The sequence below is a fragment of the Castor canadensis genome, chromosome 10, assembly GCF_047511655.1.
Source record: "Castor canadensis chromosome 10, mCasCan1.hap1v2, whole genome shotgun sequence".
NCBI lineage: Eukaryota > Metazoa > Chordata > Mammalia > Rodentia > Castoridae > Castor > Castor canadensis.
Window position 1 is genome coordinate 11681504 of NC_133395.1, and position 18174 is coordinate 11699677.

Genomic DNA, 18174 nt, shown 5'->3' on the forward strand with positions numbered 1-18174 from the left:
CTACCTCCGAAACAATTCCAATCAATTTTACACAATTGATTTGTTCTCTTAAGGAGCCCTTAATTTACTCCCTCACTGATTGAGTTGTTACATGAATCATGAAGGCTTAACTATTAAGATAAAGGCAGATATTTCAATCAGGGAATACCCATGATGGGATTAATTAAAGGATTTTTGCATCTCACTTACAGAGCATCGTTCCTTAAGTGCTGCATGGCATTTATTTAAAATGTCCCAGAGGCAATTAAGCTCTTGATTAACAATAAAAATTTCTTCCTTAACTTCATTCTCAATTACCATGAAGCTCATTTCTCATTGCCTGAAACTTGCAGCACACAGTACTCACTGGATTTAACTCGCTTGTACTTCCATGTAAGCCACCAGAAAAGCTTAGATAGCACTGAAGTGCACAGAAACCCTTCCTAAAACTTGAAGGACTGGGTTGTATTTTGCCTCTGCTGTCACCTTCAGCTTGGAGCCTGGCCTCATCTGTGCTGTGACTCTGCTCTGGATCAGGAAGGACCAGAGACTTGGTGACCAGGACACAATTCCTACCTCTGAAGATCTTTTTCACTTGAGCTCAGAAAAGGACAAATAATGATAAATAATTCCCTTCCCCACATGGCTCCTCAAATCTGTGCTCAGGGGAGAAACAAGGGTTGTGAGGCCCCACTCTTGCTGGAAAAGAGGGGAGGGGTAGGAAAGTGGTGCAGTCAAAAGTGGGTGATAACTTAGGAGTGTTACTTAACTTCTCTGAATCTCAGCTACACCTTAGGAGTTGCATACGACAACAAGGTTGTTGTGAGAAGTCAGTGGAATGATACATGTAATGCATTTGATAGATAGCAATAAAGCAACCATTGGGGTAAGGCACCTACTTAGTGTGCATGAAACCCTGGGTGGGACACCCAGCACTGCGCGCGCGCGCGCGCGCACACACACACACACACACACACACACACACACAAATAATAGGGACTATTATTCAGAAGACACTCCTCCACCCCTTACCTCCACGAGCTAGATGAATGGGTCTGGAAGCATCATCTAGGACAGATACAGATGGTGACAGGATCTTTGCCACATATAGAAAACACACCTGGCAAGGACCTGAGTTGCTGCTTCCACACAGAGGGGCTAGTAGTGCAGATAATAAAGATGGACTCGTATCTACTCCCCAGTGCCCCCCAGGTTCTTTAGAACTGGAAGTTGGATGAATTGTATGTAAATCTGAACTTCTCTGTGAATTTTAACCAGCTTTAAAATAATACCTTGAGATTATGCCTGTTAGTCCACATCTAAAGAAAGGGATTCCAAAAGAGTATTGCCTTTTATTTTAATGTTGGACAAGTTGTTTTTCAGCATTTAACTCAAGTAGCATCTGGACACCTAAACCAGGCCTGGGTGTATCAAAATGAGGAGGAGAGAATTCAGCTGTTGGGAAGTTGATGTTAACATCAGGTGGAAAATAGTGGTCCAAGCTCAAGGGTAGGAGGGGCTTATTCAAGTGCAGGGGGCAGTCTCAGAGGCCTCTCATGAAGGTGATGGTGAATTGGGGCTTAGAGGGAGAAGGACAAATTCTAGAGGCAACAAATGCATTGTGGGAGCTGCAGGGTGAGGAATAGGTGGGCCATTACTTTCATCTCAGCACCAGAGGTCATTTTCCCTGCAACATCTCTAAGACTTACCTTTTTACTTCATGCACGTGGGGATTCCCAGGCCTAGATATAGATGTTTAGTGAAATAGTAACGCCCAATATCCTGCAATTTCCAAACCAAAGTAAGCTTTTTTTTTTTGCTTTCTGATACTTCCTGTTTATTCTTTAAAAATTTATTAGAAATATATAAAAACCTAAGCAATAATTGTATTTCACAGATAAAGTCTTTCAGAAGACTCTTTAAGAAGAGTTTTCTTGCTAGGCACCAGTGGCTCATGCTTGTAATCCTAGCTACTCAGGTGGCAAAGATCAGGAGGATCATGGTTCAAAGCCAGCCTAGGCAAATAGTTGGTGAGACCCTATCAAAAATATGTAACACAAAAAAGGGCTGGTGAAGTGGCTCAAGTGGTGGACTGCCTACCTAGCAAGCATGAGGGCATGAGGGCATGAGGCCCTGAGTTCAAACCCTAGTACCACACACACAAAAAAAGACCTCTGTTTTAAAGGGGCTAAAAATATACGATGGAGAAAAGACAGCCTCTTCAACAAAAACTGCTGGGAAAACTGGTTAGCAGTCTGCAAAAAACTGAAACTAGATCCATGTTTATCATGGATAAACCAATATAAACTCAAAATGGATCAAGGATCTTAATATCAGACCCCAAACTCTAAAGTTGATACAGGAAAGAGTAGGAAATACTCTGGAATTAATAGGTATAGGGCAAGAACTTTCTCAATGGAACCCCAGCAGCTCAGCAATTAAGAGACAGCATAGATAAATGGGACTTCATGAAACTAAAAAGCTTCGCTCAACAAAAGAAATGGTCTCTAAACTGAAGAGACCACCCTCAGAGTGGGAGAAAATATTTGCCAGCTATACATCAAAGGACTGATAATCAGAATATATAGGGAACTCAAAAAACTAAATTCTCCCAAAATTAATGAACCGATAATGCTCACCATCCCTAGCAATAAAGGAAATGCAAATTAAAACCACACTAAGATTCCACGTCACCCCTGTTAGAACAGCCATCAGTAGCAACGCCACTAACAACAGGTGTTGGCGAGGATGCAGGGAAAAAGGAACCCTCTTACACTGCTGGTGGGAATGTAAACTAGTACAACCACTCTGGAAAAAAATTTGGAGGCTTCTTAAAAAGCTAAACATAGATCTACCATATGATCCAGCAATACCACTCTTGGGGATATACCCAAAAGAATGCGACACAGGTTACTCCAGAGGCACCTGCACACCCACGTTTATTGCAGCACTATTCACAATAGCCTAGATGCCCCACCACTGACGAATGGATTAAGAAAATGTGGTTATCTATACACAATGGAATTTTATGCAGCCATGAAGAAGAACAAAATGTTATCATTCGCAGGTAAATGGATGGAACTGGAGAACATTATTCTGAGTGAGGTTAGCCTGGCCCAAAAGACCAAAAATCATATGTTCTCCCTCACATTGCGGACATTAGATCAAGGGCAAACACAGTAAGGGGATTGGTCTTTGATCACATGATAAAGCGAGAACACACAAGAGAGGTATGAGGATAGGTAAGACACCTAAAAAACTAGATAGCATTTGTTGCCCTCAACACAGAGAAACTAATGCAGATACTTTAAAGCGGCAGAGGCCAATAGGAGAAGGGGACCAGGAACTAGAGAAAAGGTGAGATCAAAAAGAATTAACCTAGAAGGTAACACACATGTACAGGAAATCAATGTGAGTCAACTCCCTGTATAGCTATCCTTATCTCAACCAGCAAAAACCCTTGGTCCTTCCTATTATTGCTTATACTCTCTCTTCAACAAAATTAGAGATTAAGGGCAAAATAGTTTCTGCCTGGAAGCGAGGGGGGGCGGGGAGAGGGAGGGGTGGCTAAGGGAGAGGGCGGGGGAAAGGGGGAGAAATGACCCAAACATTATATGTACATATGAATAAAATAAAATTTTAAAAAGACCCTTGTTTTAAAATCAGAATTGTATTGAAAAGATATACAACTAGATTATATTCTGTATTAGTGGAAGTTTATGGGAACAGTTATTTAGGTAACTACAGTGTACTAGGGACAGTCTATCTGTACACTTTTTTTTTTTTTTTTTTTTTAAAAATATGGAACGCTTCACGAATTTGCGTGTCATCCTTGCGCAGGGGCCATGCTAATCTTCTCTGTATCGTTCCAATTTTAGTATATGTGCTGCCGAAGCGAGCACACTTTTTTAACAAAAAGTATCTGAACTTATACTAATGCAAGCAAACCTAAATTTTCAATGGTAGATTTTTTTTTCCTTTTTAATATTTACGGAGTCTCTTGTTTGAATTTTCTCAATCTTTTCAACAATCCTATGAACTAGGTGCTATTATTGCTGGCTGTTTTATATATGGAAACACAGGTAACAGATATATTTTATTCTGTAATCTAAATTTTCAGGACAGCTGCTGACAATATGATACCACATTTCACAATTGCTAGGTGTTTTCTCAGGATGCCGCACAGGCCAAAGCACAATAACGCTCACCCACACTGGCCAGAAAAACCTCCTTCAACAGTAGACAAGACAGACTCAAGCACAGACTCACAGTAAGAATGCCTTATCTTCCCCTCAAGTGTCGCTATTTGTGTCAGTTTATAACTGGCTCAGAAAACTTTTGCCTGAAAGTACCAGATAGGAAATACTTCAGCCTCTGTGGGTTGAGAGACAAAGGTGAGGAGATTATATAGGAACTTGTATAACAGGAAGAATACAAATGCCTACAGATTTTTAGTGAGGAAATTCAAGATAAAATTGCATACAATGTTTTGGTAACATAGTTCCACACATGAGAAAAATTAAATTGTTTTGGGGGGTAGCATTTCGTTTAACTGGGATTCAAAGGTAATGAATGTTCCCATCATCAGCTTATTCATTTGGAAAAGTCATTCTTACGTAGAGGCCTGTACAGAAATAGGTGGTGTTCTCAATAGCCAAGTTATGGAAACAGCCAAGATGCCCCACCACTGACGAATGGATTAAGAAAATGTGGTATCTATACACAATGGAATTCTATGCAGCCATGAAGAAGAACGAAATGTTATCATTCGCTGGTAAATGGATGGAATTGGAGAACATCATTCTGAGTGAGGTTAGCCTGGCCCAAAAGACCAAAAATCGTATGTTCTCCCTCATATGTGGACATTAGATCAAGGGCAAACACAACAAGGGGATTGGACTATGAGCACATGATAAAAGCGAGAGCACACAAGGGAGGGGTGAGGATAGGTAAGACACCTAAAAAACTAGCTAGCATTTGTTGCCCTTAACGCAGAGAAACTAAAGCAGATACCTTAAAAGCAACTGAGGCCAATAGGAAAAGGGGAACAGGTACTAGAGAAAAGGTTAGATCAAAAAGAATTAACCTAGAAGGTAACACCCATGCACAGGAAATCAATGTGAGTCAACTCCCTGTATAGCTATCCTTATCTCAACCAGCAAAAACCCTTGTTCCTTCCTGTTATTGCTTATACTCTCTCTACAACAAAATTAGGAATAAGGGCAAAATAGTTTCTGCTGGGTATTGAGGCGGGGAAGAGGTAGGGGGCGGAGTGGGTGCTAAGGGAAGGGGTGGGGGCAGGGGGGAGAAATGAACCAAGCCTTGTATGCACATATGAATAATAAAAGAAAAAGGAAAAAAAAAAAAGAAATAGGTGGTGTTCTGGCTTGGCTTGCGGATCGTGGATTAGAACATTTGTCTTCAGGTTTAGCCACAGACCAATATGTATACTCTAGAGTCCCAGCATTTTACAAAGGACCTAAGTCATAGATCAGCCCTGACTGCAATCATGGTAACAGGGCAGAGAGGTCAGGACTGAAGGCCTCTTGAGAGCAAGGTCCAGTGTATCGGCCCAGTTACTATTCAAGAGAAATGAGCAAATAGAAGGCTTTCAGGCACCATGGCTCTGGCTTGTTAACTTGGGAGGTTTGAAGTCATCCTACTAGTTTGTGTCACACTAAAGGAAAGTCAGTTTGGTGTGAATCAACAAAAGTCAGTGTTATAGTTTCCTCTGTTTTGTTGCATTTTTAAACTCTTCATTTCTTCTTCTTCCTTATTCCTCCTATTTGGATGCCAACAAATTTCTTTGGGGGGCAAGTTCTAACAGATCAGTTTTATGTTTCTAAGTATAGCAAGTACTTCATCCTTTTAAAATACAAAACCCAGAAACTCAGTCTTTTGTGGGATCCCTGCTCTTTGTGTGATCACAGGGGAGGGGAGGGGAGGAGAGCAGAGAGGTGAGGAGGGAGGTGACTGGCGCACAAAAGTCCAGACAGTATTTGACTACAAAAATGCAGAGCAGGGGAGCAGGGTAGGAGAAATGAATCAGAAATCCCACAAACAGAGAAGGGTTATTTTTCTTTTAACAGATTAAGGATGGTAGGTTTTCATGCTTACTCAGATGGAACAAGAAAAGATTTTAACCTCTTTGCCTCAGTCCTTTTGGGTCTGAACAAAATAAAAGTCGAGTACATTCAAAACATCCATTATAATTTTCTTTTTCCCTTTAAGATGACAAGACAACATCTGGTGAAAGATTCAGGGTTACATTCCAGTCAATAATAATCACAGGGAAGGTAAGTCAAGAGCTCACCCAAAACGGAACAGGAGGCGGAAGTTGCACAGCTTTCCCCCTTTTTATGTGGACAGACATTCTAGGGAAAGCTGGCCACTGTGAATTAAACTCCATTTCCAGCATCTGGCCGTGCACTGGCTCTGATTGCTCAGAGTGAATTGAGAAATGCACACGGTGATCTTCCACATGTCCAAAGGAGCTGTTTCTTTTGAAAGGACCAGATTTTCCAAATTAGTCAACTTGGTGCTGATGGGCTGAATGCCATGTATCTAAATCCATAATGAACTGTGCTCCTGATGACTAATAATGCCTTAGGAAGTAGTTAAACATGTTTACATTGCATACTGGTAGCATACAGATAAAAATTGAGGGAAATGGGCAAATAAGAAGGTGAAAGTGGGCAGTAGTTTTGATGATAAAAGTGGGAAGAGTTTTAAGCCCGCAGATTATAGCAGGGGTCTGTCCAGCCTTAGTAGCCCTCTGTCTATAAGGACAATCTTGGACAAGTCTGTTCACTTCTCTGGTGTAGTCAACTTCCCAGTAATTACATTTTTTCTTTTATTTTTTGAGGCAGGGTCTTAATATGTAGCCCAGATTGGCCTCAAACTCACAATCTTCCTGCCTCAGCCTCCCAATGCCAGCATTACAGGTCTGCACCACCCCATCCAGCTAGAAATTATAATTTTTTAAAAGATTTTTTCCTCTCTAGCCACCCCTACAGCATATTATATCATCGGAATTACAAAGATCTCAAAAATAAATATAAATCTCTGATCTAAATGACAAGGCAGAGGAGGTGATATTATTTGAGTAAGAAAGAAATAAGTGATCCTAAGAGCCATGATTTTAGGGAGTTGCTGACCTAAGCCCTATAGCTAGCATATAATATATACTAATTAAATATATAGTGTATAAATACATGAATGTAAAAGCTAATTATCATAAGTTACCTTATATAATTTATTTTCCTTAATCGCATGATATTATTTTTAAAGCACTTAAAAATGAAAAGAGCAAACCAGTTGTAATGGCACACACCTGTAATACCAATACTCAGGAATTGGAAGGAGGAGGATCTTAAGTTCAAGGTCAGACTGAGCTTCATAGGGAGACCCTGTCTCAGAAAGACAGAGAGGGAGATAGAGGAAACAGGAGCAAGTAAAATCACACTAACCAATGTGCTTCTGTTAATCATTCAAATTAAAAATAGTGCAAGGCGCTAGTGGCTACTACCTACTAAAGAGGCAGAAATCAGAGGATCAAGGGTCAAAGCCAGCCCCAGGCAAATAGTTCATGAGACCCTATCTTGAAAAATACCCAACCGAAAAAGAGCTGGTAGAGTAGTTCCAGTGGTAAGACTGCCTACCTACCAAGTGTGAGGTCCTCTGCCACCCAAACCCGAGTGCCACCCACCCCCACACACAAAGAAAAAATGAAAACAGTGACAGAAGTTTCAAAGAAATTTGATTTTTTTTTTTTTTCAGTGGTGGAACTGAGGCTTGAACTCAGGGCCTCATACTTGCTAGGCAGGTGCTCTACCACTTAAGTCACTCCACCAGCCCTGTTTTGTGTTGAGTATTTTCAAAATAGGGTCTCGAGAACTATTTGCCTGGGCTGGGTTTGAACCTCGATCCTCCTGATCTCTGTTTCCTGAGCAGCTAGGAGTACAGGTATGAGCCACCAGCATCCAGCAAAAATTGATCTATTTTTAAATAACCTTAGGTCAAGTATAAAGTAGTCCCACTGAAACAGATAGGTAAGGAAAAGGCAATGAATCCCTTTTATATTGCAATATTTTCATATTTTAGCCTATTTTTAAGCTCATTCAGATATTTATGACACTTTAAGTTTATAGGTTGTTCCCTGAGGTCAGGAACCAGTTACAGGTTTTTAAACTCTTTTGTGATAGTGACATCACAGTATGGTGACTCACTATTCTAACCCTTCTGTCCTGACACCTATCTTCCCCAAATGTCTCCCCTCTGAGTCCTTCACCTGCTCACTCCTGAACTCATTCATGGCCTTCTCTTTTACCCATAATGGTCTGACCAACTGCACACACTTCAGTTCTCCCAGGGAAATCGTCAATAAGTTTGATGTCAACACTTTGAGGCATCCTTCTATTTTAAGGCATGCTAGATAATCATTTACTCTGCTGATAGACTTTTTGTATAAGTAAGAAACAAAATAAAGTCATCCCAACTTTCAAACAAGGCTTTGCTGACTTCTATTTTTGGACTATCCCATCCTTGTAACTCTTGTGTCCCTAATTATTTTTCTTTATATAATTCAATTTTCCAATATCTGGCCCACGTTAACAAAGTACAACAAAACCAGGACCTGCCTCCTCTCTTCTAGCCCATGCCTTATAGGGGAAACAATAAGGAAGATGTTCTGCCTCTGGGGTTTCTAGTGTTTTCTCTACATGGCCTGTGCTGGGGCCTTTTGAGACCTCAAGCTATGGTCCCTCTGCCCTTGTCTTCCATGCAGAATCAACTTGTGTTGCTCCATTGGTTCCCGAGCCCCTGGGGCCCTCTGCTCAGAGGCTCCCTATACCCTGTCTGCCATCTCCACATAGGGAGGTCCCTCCTCTTGGCCAACCTTGGTAGGGAAAGTGATCCAAGTGGCAGTCTTGGGATCTCACTAACAAAGTGGCCAGTCTGCAAAGCAGTCAAATGCTTTCTAACCAACCCCTCATCCTGCCAGATCCAGCCTGCCCCCTCTTGTCCATCTACTGAGCCTTTTGCTGTCCTGCCAGATCCTCACCCGCAGGCTGTGGAGTAACTGGATCTTACCACAGCAACAGTCACTTTTAATAGGTGAGTTTGGATACAGAACAGATGAAATATATCAACACAGGAAATGAAGCCCTATCCCAACCAAGAAGCCACTTTCCTGAGTACCCACAGGTACACTTTGAGGTCCCCACTCTGGTGACAAGCTCCAACTGTTCTTGACCCCAGTCTTCCAGCGAGTGGCTGGCCTAGCAACAGCACTAACTAGGCTAAGCCAATACTAACAGTAGGCATGACAATGGGGAACAAGGGTAGTAACACAAGCAGACCCACAGGCTGAAAGCAGCCAAGACTCAGCACCCCTCTTCCTCCCTTCATAAACTGTATCAACAGAAGAAAACCACACTTTGCTAGGTGACAGAGAAAGAAAAAGTATCTTTTCAATGACTCTTGAATGCCTCACCAATGGGCCAGTGGATGTCTGCACTTTCTTCAGTCCCTTCCAGGGTACAGCGTAGAGAAGTGATGAGGTAACTAGCCTCTGGCTCACCTCCCTTTACTCACATTTTCAAAGCCCATCAAACTCTGAAGATATTCATCCTCAAACAGATCCACGTATACAAAGACACAGATCTTACTAACCAGATGAAACTCCGGCCTCATTTCCTGTGTCTTTTGCTTAAGTATAACTGGTACTCAAGCAGGTGGTTCACAAATGAACACAATAAAAAAGGCTGATGAAGAAAAGCTTAGTAGTTGACCTATAAGCAGAGGGTCTTTTGGCTAAGATCATGTATACATTATCTCCATATAAATGCCTGAGTACATTTGTTAGCTACTAACAACGTGTCAGGCGTATCACAGCACACAAAGACCCCTCTCTCCCTTTTAGAGTTCACACATACAAAAGACAAGAGAAAAAGAGTCCAGATCACTATTTTCATTGCTACTTATTCCCAGCTTAAGATGAGAGGAACTTTTAATGTAGTCCTTCATCCTGTTCTGCAGGATGAAGATGATCTGCTGGCCCTTACCATTCTGCTTTCTCTGGCTCTATCAGCAAGGCCTGAAAGTCCTCCCAGAACACAATTATGCATTCCAAAGTAGAAGGTGCAGTGTCTTGAATAGATTGAAAACTGCTGCATTAAATTAAGTACAGAGGAGGGCCCAGTTTATATTGAATGGGCTTTGGAGAATATCCATCACAAGAGTCATGAAAAGAAACATGTAATATTAATATCCTCTATAAATAGAGAAGACCAAAAGCTCTCTGTGAGATCTGTCCCGAATAGAAAGACAATTTTCTTCAGCTAACAGTCACTGCACATTGGCCTTGGGAGAAAGAATTGGGTCTAACTAGATCTTTGATTGTCTCTCCTTCAAGGGAAATGGTTCTTTTGCTAGGTGGACTTTTACTACTTCCTGGATCCTTGATCTGACCTAAGGAAGTTTATTGGAGGAGAATGAAATGTATGTATGTATGTATGTATGTGTGTGTGTGTGTGTATTTGTGTGTATGTGTATCTTCCCTTTTCACTTGATATCAGAGACAAAGGAGCCAGAGGACTGCGATCTTCCAATTTTAGGAAAAGACCTTTCACTCCTCCCTCATTTATCTGAAAAAGACCTGTGATCCTGAAAGACATGTGGAAGCAGGTTCGATTTTAAGGGAGTTCTTTCTTCTCAACATTTACCATGCTGATTCAGTGAAAAAGCAATATTTGGGAGAAAAAGAAAGTCCGCTGTAGGAAGTATTAAAAATGTCTGTCAGGCTGGTGATGTGGCACAGTGGTAGAGTACTTGCCTAGCATGCGTGAGGCTCTGAATTGCATCCCCAGCACAGCAAAACCAAAAATCTGCAATTTTGCTTCAAACAAGCAAATGAGGTAGGTATACCTAATAAGTCTTTGAGGTACTTTCCACAGGAATGAAGCTCTGACTATCCACTTGCATTCCTCTGTGGTGCAGAGAAATCACTGACAGGTAACTTCCCTGCCCTGGGAGTGCTTTGTGGAAACCACAATGCCAATGCTGGATGTTCTAAGGAATTTCTAAGGAATATGGGGTAGAGGAGAGCCATCCTCAAGGATGCACTGTGGGCCAGCTCACATTTATGATCAAATTCTCACACTGAGCCTGAGCTGCTTGCTCTGCCCTTTTCAGGCAAGGAAAAGTGGCCACCTGGGTTGTTTCCATGCTATTGTTCTGCCTCCGTGGATCACTCCAGTCTCAAATCTTGAGAAGTCTGTCACTCACACAATTCAGTTAACACTAGAAGTAGGGTGAGGCCTGAGTAATCTGCTCAAAGACACGCTTCAGAAAGAACACGCCCCCCCGTGGAGAATTAAAGCTGATTGCTAAACACTAGGATCTTAGGGGTATCTATCACTTCTAATAATCATTTTAAATACAAATTTAAAAATAATTACATCAATAGTTATAACAATGGTGTTAAAATATTATGAGCCTGGCATAAAGTAGGAGCTTCATAAATAGTATCTGATAAATGAATGAGTTCATCTTTGGGTTCTTAAGCCGGAAACACTACCATAAATAGAATCAGTGAGAAGTTGAATGTCTTATTAGTGTTAAAATAATAAATTTTGGCTTAAGTGGTAAAGCAGTAGCCTAGCTAAGCAAGGTCCAGGATTCTATGTAAGGACTCCCAAAAGAAAAAAAAAAAAATATATATATATATATATATAAAATAGTAAATTATAAAAACTTACAATTGGCTATTAAATTTTAGCAGGATAGTAGCAAATATCATGAAACATACTCTGAAATTAATTCTGAAATCCTGACCTACCTTAACACAAACATATCTGATGTATAAATTCATTGAAAAAAAACCCTAATTACACTGCTTTCAGCTGAAAAAAGATGCTTCAAATAGGAAAGCAGGAATTCTGTCTATCTGTACCTGAAACTACCCTCTTAAATCACGACTGTTAACCTGTTGCCTTCATGCGCATGTGCAGTAGCTGAATTAACAGAGTAGAAAGCAACGGCTCTACAACCTGATGGAGTGCGTGGAGTCAGCCGAAAATGAAGGGAGATTCACACAGTCACCATAATACCTCCCGGCCCATCAGGACCCAAGTCCTACTTTCAACAGCATCTAAATGTACAGATACTGAATAAATAAATAAACACTACATCCATTTCCAAAATCAGCTTTCAAAATACAGTAGGTATGTGACTGAGTTTTTAAACTAGGCACTTTAACCTACCTGAGATCAAAAGAACCAGAGTTAACAGTCCCCAGTGGCTTTTCAGAATAGTGCTAAAATGTCCCTTTATCGCTCTGACTGCCTCCCAACAAACAAAAAAGTTGGTAAATAAAAGAAAACACATGACAATAGAATCCGGTTTCCTACCTGATCCTGTCCATCTGGGGCCGACTTCAGCTCCCCCATAACAGCCCCAGTGAAAGCTCACATTGTCAGCCCTCACTTTCCCCTTCTTGCTTTTGTTCCCCTTGAGAGCTTTCCGTGAAACTTACCAGAGCTGTGAGTCTCTGGGCAAGAGGCAGTTCCAGGACCTTTCAAAACATTTCCAGCAGAAAACCACCAACTTTCTTACTCTTGGGTCTTTCTTGTTGTACATCAAAATTGTGATTCTGCCTCCGATCTGAAAGCGAGCTCTTTCCTAAGTCAAGATCCCAGATAATGGTAATGTTTAAATACCAGCTTCCCTTGTCAAGGATTAGAGAGCTGTGTGCCCCATATGCTCCTCTTCTCCATAGCCAAGTAGGCCCGATAAATGCTAATACTCAGCAGGATGCATCCTAAACTTTAAGCCTCAGCAGTGGCTAAGAAGAAAGTATCACAAATTTACTGAAATTATCTGTTGCACAAAAGAAAAGAGAAGGAATTAATCAAAGTGTCCCTCTTAATGCAATGCTTGATTGAACTATCCCAATCCCTTTTTAAATAGGATACTGGTGGCAAGTGACCCTGACGACACGCCCTAGCGAGGTACACAAGGAACACTTGTTCCATTTTTTTCTTTTATGACCTAATTAAGGAGGATTTTGAAGATTGTTCCTGAATATGAGAACAAAGTGTCTTGAGACATCTCGTGCTTTTTGTGTCTTTAGCCTTTTGCTGCTGTGCTGGCCTTTGAGGCTGTGTTTGCAACTAGGAACACTCCGCTCACACTAGCCTTCCCCAAAACAAGAACCGAGCACGCTAGTCTGTAAAGAAATACCAGAGCTTCACCCCTCCAAATGCAGACATGTGCTAGTTTCTTACACTCAAAGTTTAGCCAAGACCTACTTGGGATCCATTCTTTTTCCATCATCTCTGAGTCGTAGCTGCCATTAATTAGCTCTGGCGGCTGTTTCTAGGGTGCTGCCTGCCAACCCTGTTAGTGTGAAAATACTCCACCGCCAGAAACATTTTTCTCTAAGTGTTTGTTGATTCCACCCTTCGATTTAATATGGAAGATTATATTTTACGATCAGAAACAAACAAACAGATTTACAACTGAAGACTTGAAAAGCAAGCCGGGAAAAAGGAACCCAAGCACAGGGCCTAAATGTAGTATTTTTTATTGACTTCTTAGGAACCAAATAACCTGGCATATTAGTGTGTGCATTCTGCAACAGACATTCAGCCCCATTGTACTACTCAGAAGAGAATAAAAAGAAACCCTACTGTTTGAAACCCAGCGGAACATCCCCACAACAGGGCACAACTGTTCCCTCATGCATGAATGGGAAGGAGATGAAAGAAAAGATGGACTTCTGAGGTACAGCAAAAAACAAAGACAACAAAAGTGCTGACCGTGAGGGAATGACACAACTCATTGCAGCGAAAAGGATGAGAGAAAGGGGCTCAGACAATAGTGAGGACAGCTAAGTGACACGTAGGAGAATTGAAAAATCTACACAAGTGTCTTTTCTCTCCATCCTTGATAAAAAACAATTAAATGTTGGTACATCTGTCATAAAAAGACCACCGAAACCTGAAGCCACTGTTAGGCATGGTAACTTAGCTACCCACACTGTAACTCCAGTTAAACCTTGCTGCCCCTTTCTTAGCCTTCCTAAAATGAAGTTTCATTTCTGTGATCACTTACAAATATCTGTGTATGTGGCAACACACCAGAAAGGCTAAGGGGTACAGGAAATGTGTGTGTGCACATGGGTGAGAAAATGGATGTGGAGGTTTAAATCACTCCATGTGAAAGATGTGAAAGACGGGCCTCGGGAAGTTTATATGGAGAAACTCAGCTTTTCTTCATAAAATATTTTCCTTTCCACTCACATTGTGACTACAGAGAGTTTGATCTAAATTTCAGGTTGATTTTCACCTAGCACCAGCACCAAACATATGGGTTTTAAATTTCTTTACTCTGAAACCCTAGTGCCAAGGTACTGTTTGTAAACACTGAATATGAAGGAAGGAAGCTGGGGATTTCATGCTACTTTTAGGTGGATGCAGTCATTGATATGTGACAGGAATAATGACCTTTTGATGTTTCTGTTTTTCTTAAGCAGAGGCACACCTGTCCACACTTCACTAACGCTGAGCCCTGCTAATGAAGTGTTTGGGGAGAAAATCCCATCTACCAAATATATTAAAACCCACCATATGAAACCCCCACTAGATGTTTATTGCTCCGGAAGTCCACCAGCCTGGGAAAGTCACACCGTGTTTTAAAGCTTGCTCCTGAACCTTATTTCTTACTTGTAATGTGCAGCCTTGCACAAGATGCAAAAAGCAGTTATTGACCCTGTCAGAATGCCTGATTAATGGATAAACGCTGTAATTGATTAGCAGAGAAGTGTGAATTAAAACAGGGCATGGCATCAATAACCCACCTCTGACAATGTAGCTGATGTAATATGTAAAACAAGAGCCTGTGGCTATGTCTCATCAAAGGCAGCTTTTTTTAAACCGAGGAAGGGGAAGTAAACAGGCCCAGTGTCCTATTCTCTGCGACTCTTTAGTTCTCCCTCTTGGGAATGATGCTGTGTGAAGCCACCAGCCAACAGTATGAAAACTTAGTTGTCAATCCACTTTCATGAATCAAGCAGTACAGTGCTGTTAAAGATTACCATTGCTCTAGGACTTAAAGAAAAAGCATGTAAAACATGTAAGCCAAGCGTAGTGGCACACTCATGTGATCCCAGCACAAAGAAGGTTGAAGCCAGAAGATGGTGAGTTCAAGGCCAGCCTAGGCTACATAGTGAGACTCAAGCTCAAAAAAGAAGGAAAGAAAGAAAAAACAAAACAAAACAAAACAAAGTATCTAAGAAGTCCTCTTCTCATTTTTTCATTAGGAACTCTCCTCACTTACATCCTCCTAGAACAGTAAATTCTGGGGCTGGGTGTGGTAGCCCATACCTGTAATCATAGCTAGAGATTGGGAGGATCACAGCTCAAGGCCAGCCAAGGGGGAAAAAATTAGCAGTGCCCCATCAAGGCTGGCAGAGTGGCTCACATGGTAGAGTGCCTGCCTAGCAAGCATGAGGATCTGAGCTCAAACCCAATACCACTTAAAAAAAAAAAAAAAAAAAAAAAAAAAAGACCCATCTCAACCAATAAGCTAGTGTGGTGGTGCACCTGTCATTCCAACTGCCGAGGAGGCCATAAGTAGGAAGATCAAGGTCTGAGGCTGGCCCTGAACAAAAATATGAGACTCTGTCAGAAAAAATAAAGTAAAAAAGAACTGGGGGCATGGCTCAAATGGTCTGCTTAACAAGCTTAAGGCCCTGAGATCAAACTCTCATACCACCAAAAAAAAAAAAAGTAAATTCTTCTGGAATACTGCTTCCATCTGCTTCTGGAAATGGAAATTGCATTCATTCACTCATTCATTCGTCCAGCTTTTGGTCTGAAGAATATGAAAGTGAGTAAGGTTTATGCTAGACTGAGCTGATGCAGACACCCTCCTGTTTAAAATACACAGACATATTGGATAATCTAAAACAAAAGAAAATGGGTTTTAAAGATTTCATGTGTACAGGGACTTGAAAAAAGAGGGAAAGGAAACCTGCAAGTGCCAGATACAGCAGACTCTAGGGCTGGAAGTAAATGCTGAGTTGCTATATCCTCTGCGGGCTCTCAGCCCTGGAAAACAAGAACTGAGGCCCAGAGTAGCAACGTCCACCTGGGACAGAAGACATGAACTTGGGCCTCTGCAAGGTAAGGAGGAAACTAAACCAAGGTCGACCCCTCAAGAAGTTACCCAGGCCCTGAAAAGAGAACTAGAAGAAACGTGACCACCAAATAAATAGCCAGGTAGCCTGAGGTCTGGCTTGAACCCTGTGAAAAATAATGAAGACCTTTGGTATGAGTCATTGAAACCATGTGCCTGTGTTAAGAGCAGGGATTAGGTTTATACCACCTGGATGGTTGAAAGTCACAAGTAGTGAAATTACAATAATGACAGTAAACAAATGAGCCTTGGTTTGCAGAAGAAAAATGCAAGGCAGGCTACATTAGTTTAAAAGGGAACCAAACAGCAGTTTTATATGAAAATAAATCAATTCACTGAAATTAAAAAGAAAAACAGTAGATTAGACATGGCTGATTGAAGAATTAATGAGCTGTAGAATGGATGCAGGGGAATCACACAGAACACGGTACAGAGAGTTAGGAGATGGGAGGCATGAGGATAAGGAACAGAAAGGACAGCATGAGCCATTACAACCAGTATCAAAGAGAGAATAGCAAAAATAAGCATTATTAACTGACACCTTGTCAGAGCAAAGAAATACTTACGTTCTCAGACTGAAGAAGCACATTCATGAGCTGCATAAAAAAATCACAAATCAACACTTAAACATAATTGCGAAGCTACAGAACATATAAGTCATGGAATAATATTGCAAGACAACAGTCTTTAGTCTTCAGTTCAACTTAGTTATTATTCAAAAGGAGGGACAAGGGGATGGAGGTATAGCTCAGTGGTAAAGCATATGCTTAAAGTGCAGGAGGCCCTGGGTTCAAGCCTCAACAAAACAGATCTAGGAAAGCAGAAACTATCATATGTTATTAAATATATCAAACTAGTAGTCAACACACACACACACACACACACACACACACACACACACACACACACAAGTTGAGCTGGGTATGGTGGTAAACACCTTGTAAATAAGCACTGGGGAGGATGAGGCAGGAGTATCGTGAGTTTGAGGTCAACCTGAGCTACATGACAAGACCCTGACTCAAAAAAAAAGTATAAAAGAAACATTAGAGAATGTGGAAAGGCTGTCAGAAATAAAACATGAAAGCAAATTAGATTTTTGGAAGGTGAACATAGGACCTTGTTAGGTACTTGAGCCATTCTGCTTATCATTGTAAATAATGGAAGATAAGGTTGAGGAAATATTACAGAAAGTTAAATAAAAATACCAAAAATAGGAAAGATTCCAAAAATAGTGAATAAAATATATTCAACATTCAAGCAATGAGTGTTCAAAGATGAAGTAGAAAAAAATGGAGAAAAGGAATTTATCAAAGAAACACACAAGGACAGCTCCTGGTACTGAAAGATAGGAGTTTCTAGGCTGAAGAGCCCACTGACCCTTAATTGTACAATTAAGAAAACATTATTCTCACTGAAGTGAGCCAGAGCAAAGTTTGAGAAAAGAGGGAAGAAACAAAGAAGGAAGGGGAGGGAAGGGAAGGGGTACAACAGGGTACAATCTGATGGTGATAGACTAAGGGGGGAAAACCAGCAAGGCCTAGCCATTTATTCTTCTTGGCTGCTCTGTGTAGCTTCCTTCTCTCTTCTGGGTAATGGGGCAGGAATCATCAATGGAGGTCTTCAAGGGAGAAAGGAGAAGCAAGACTGACCTTTCTTAAGTTTTACCCATTCTGATTTCATGACCCACTTAGAAGAAAAAGGGATGGGGACATGAGGACAGAAAGTCAGAGAGAGACTCTTCTGAGGCTGCCTCTGAGGCCTTGCAGTCTTCTTTTGTTCAAAGTACTTAGTCTACCAAGGTGCCATAGTTTAGGGTACTGTTTGTTGTTGATGTTGTTTGTTTGTCTGGTTGCTTGGTTTTGTTTCATTTTTGTGGTACCAAGGGTGGAACCCGGGGCCTCCTGCATACTAGGCACGTGCTCTACCACTTTATTTACTAAGGTGACAGAGCACTAATAATATCCTTAGTCCTGGGTATTATTTTTCTCTGCGTCC

General features: G+C 41.2%; 1 protein-coding gene and 1 non-coding gene across 5 annotated transcripts in view; both read right to left on the reverse strand.

Annotated features, from left to right (window-relative positions):
- Positions 1–18174, reverse strand: part of Clybl (citramalyl-CoA lyase) — a 246235-nt gene that overhangs the window by 131259 nt on the left and 96802 nt on the right. The window lies entirely within an intron of this gene.
- Positions 3775–3881, reverse strand: LOC141413083 (U6 spliceosomal RNA). The gene has a single exon (XR_012437907.1). It is a non-coding gene; the product is annotated as a U6 spliceosomal RNA (small nuclear RNA).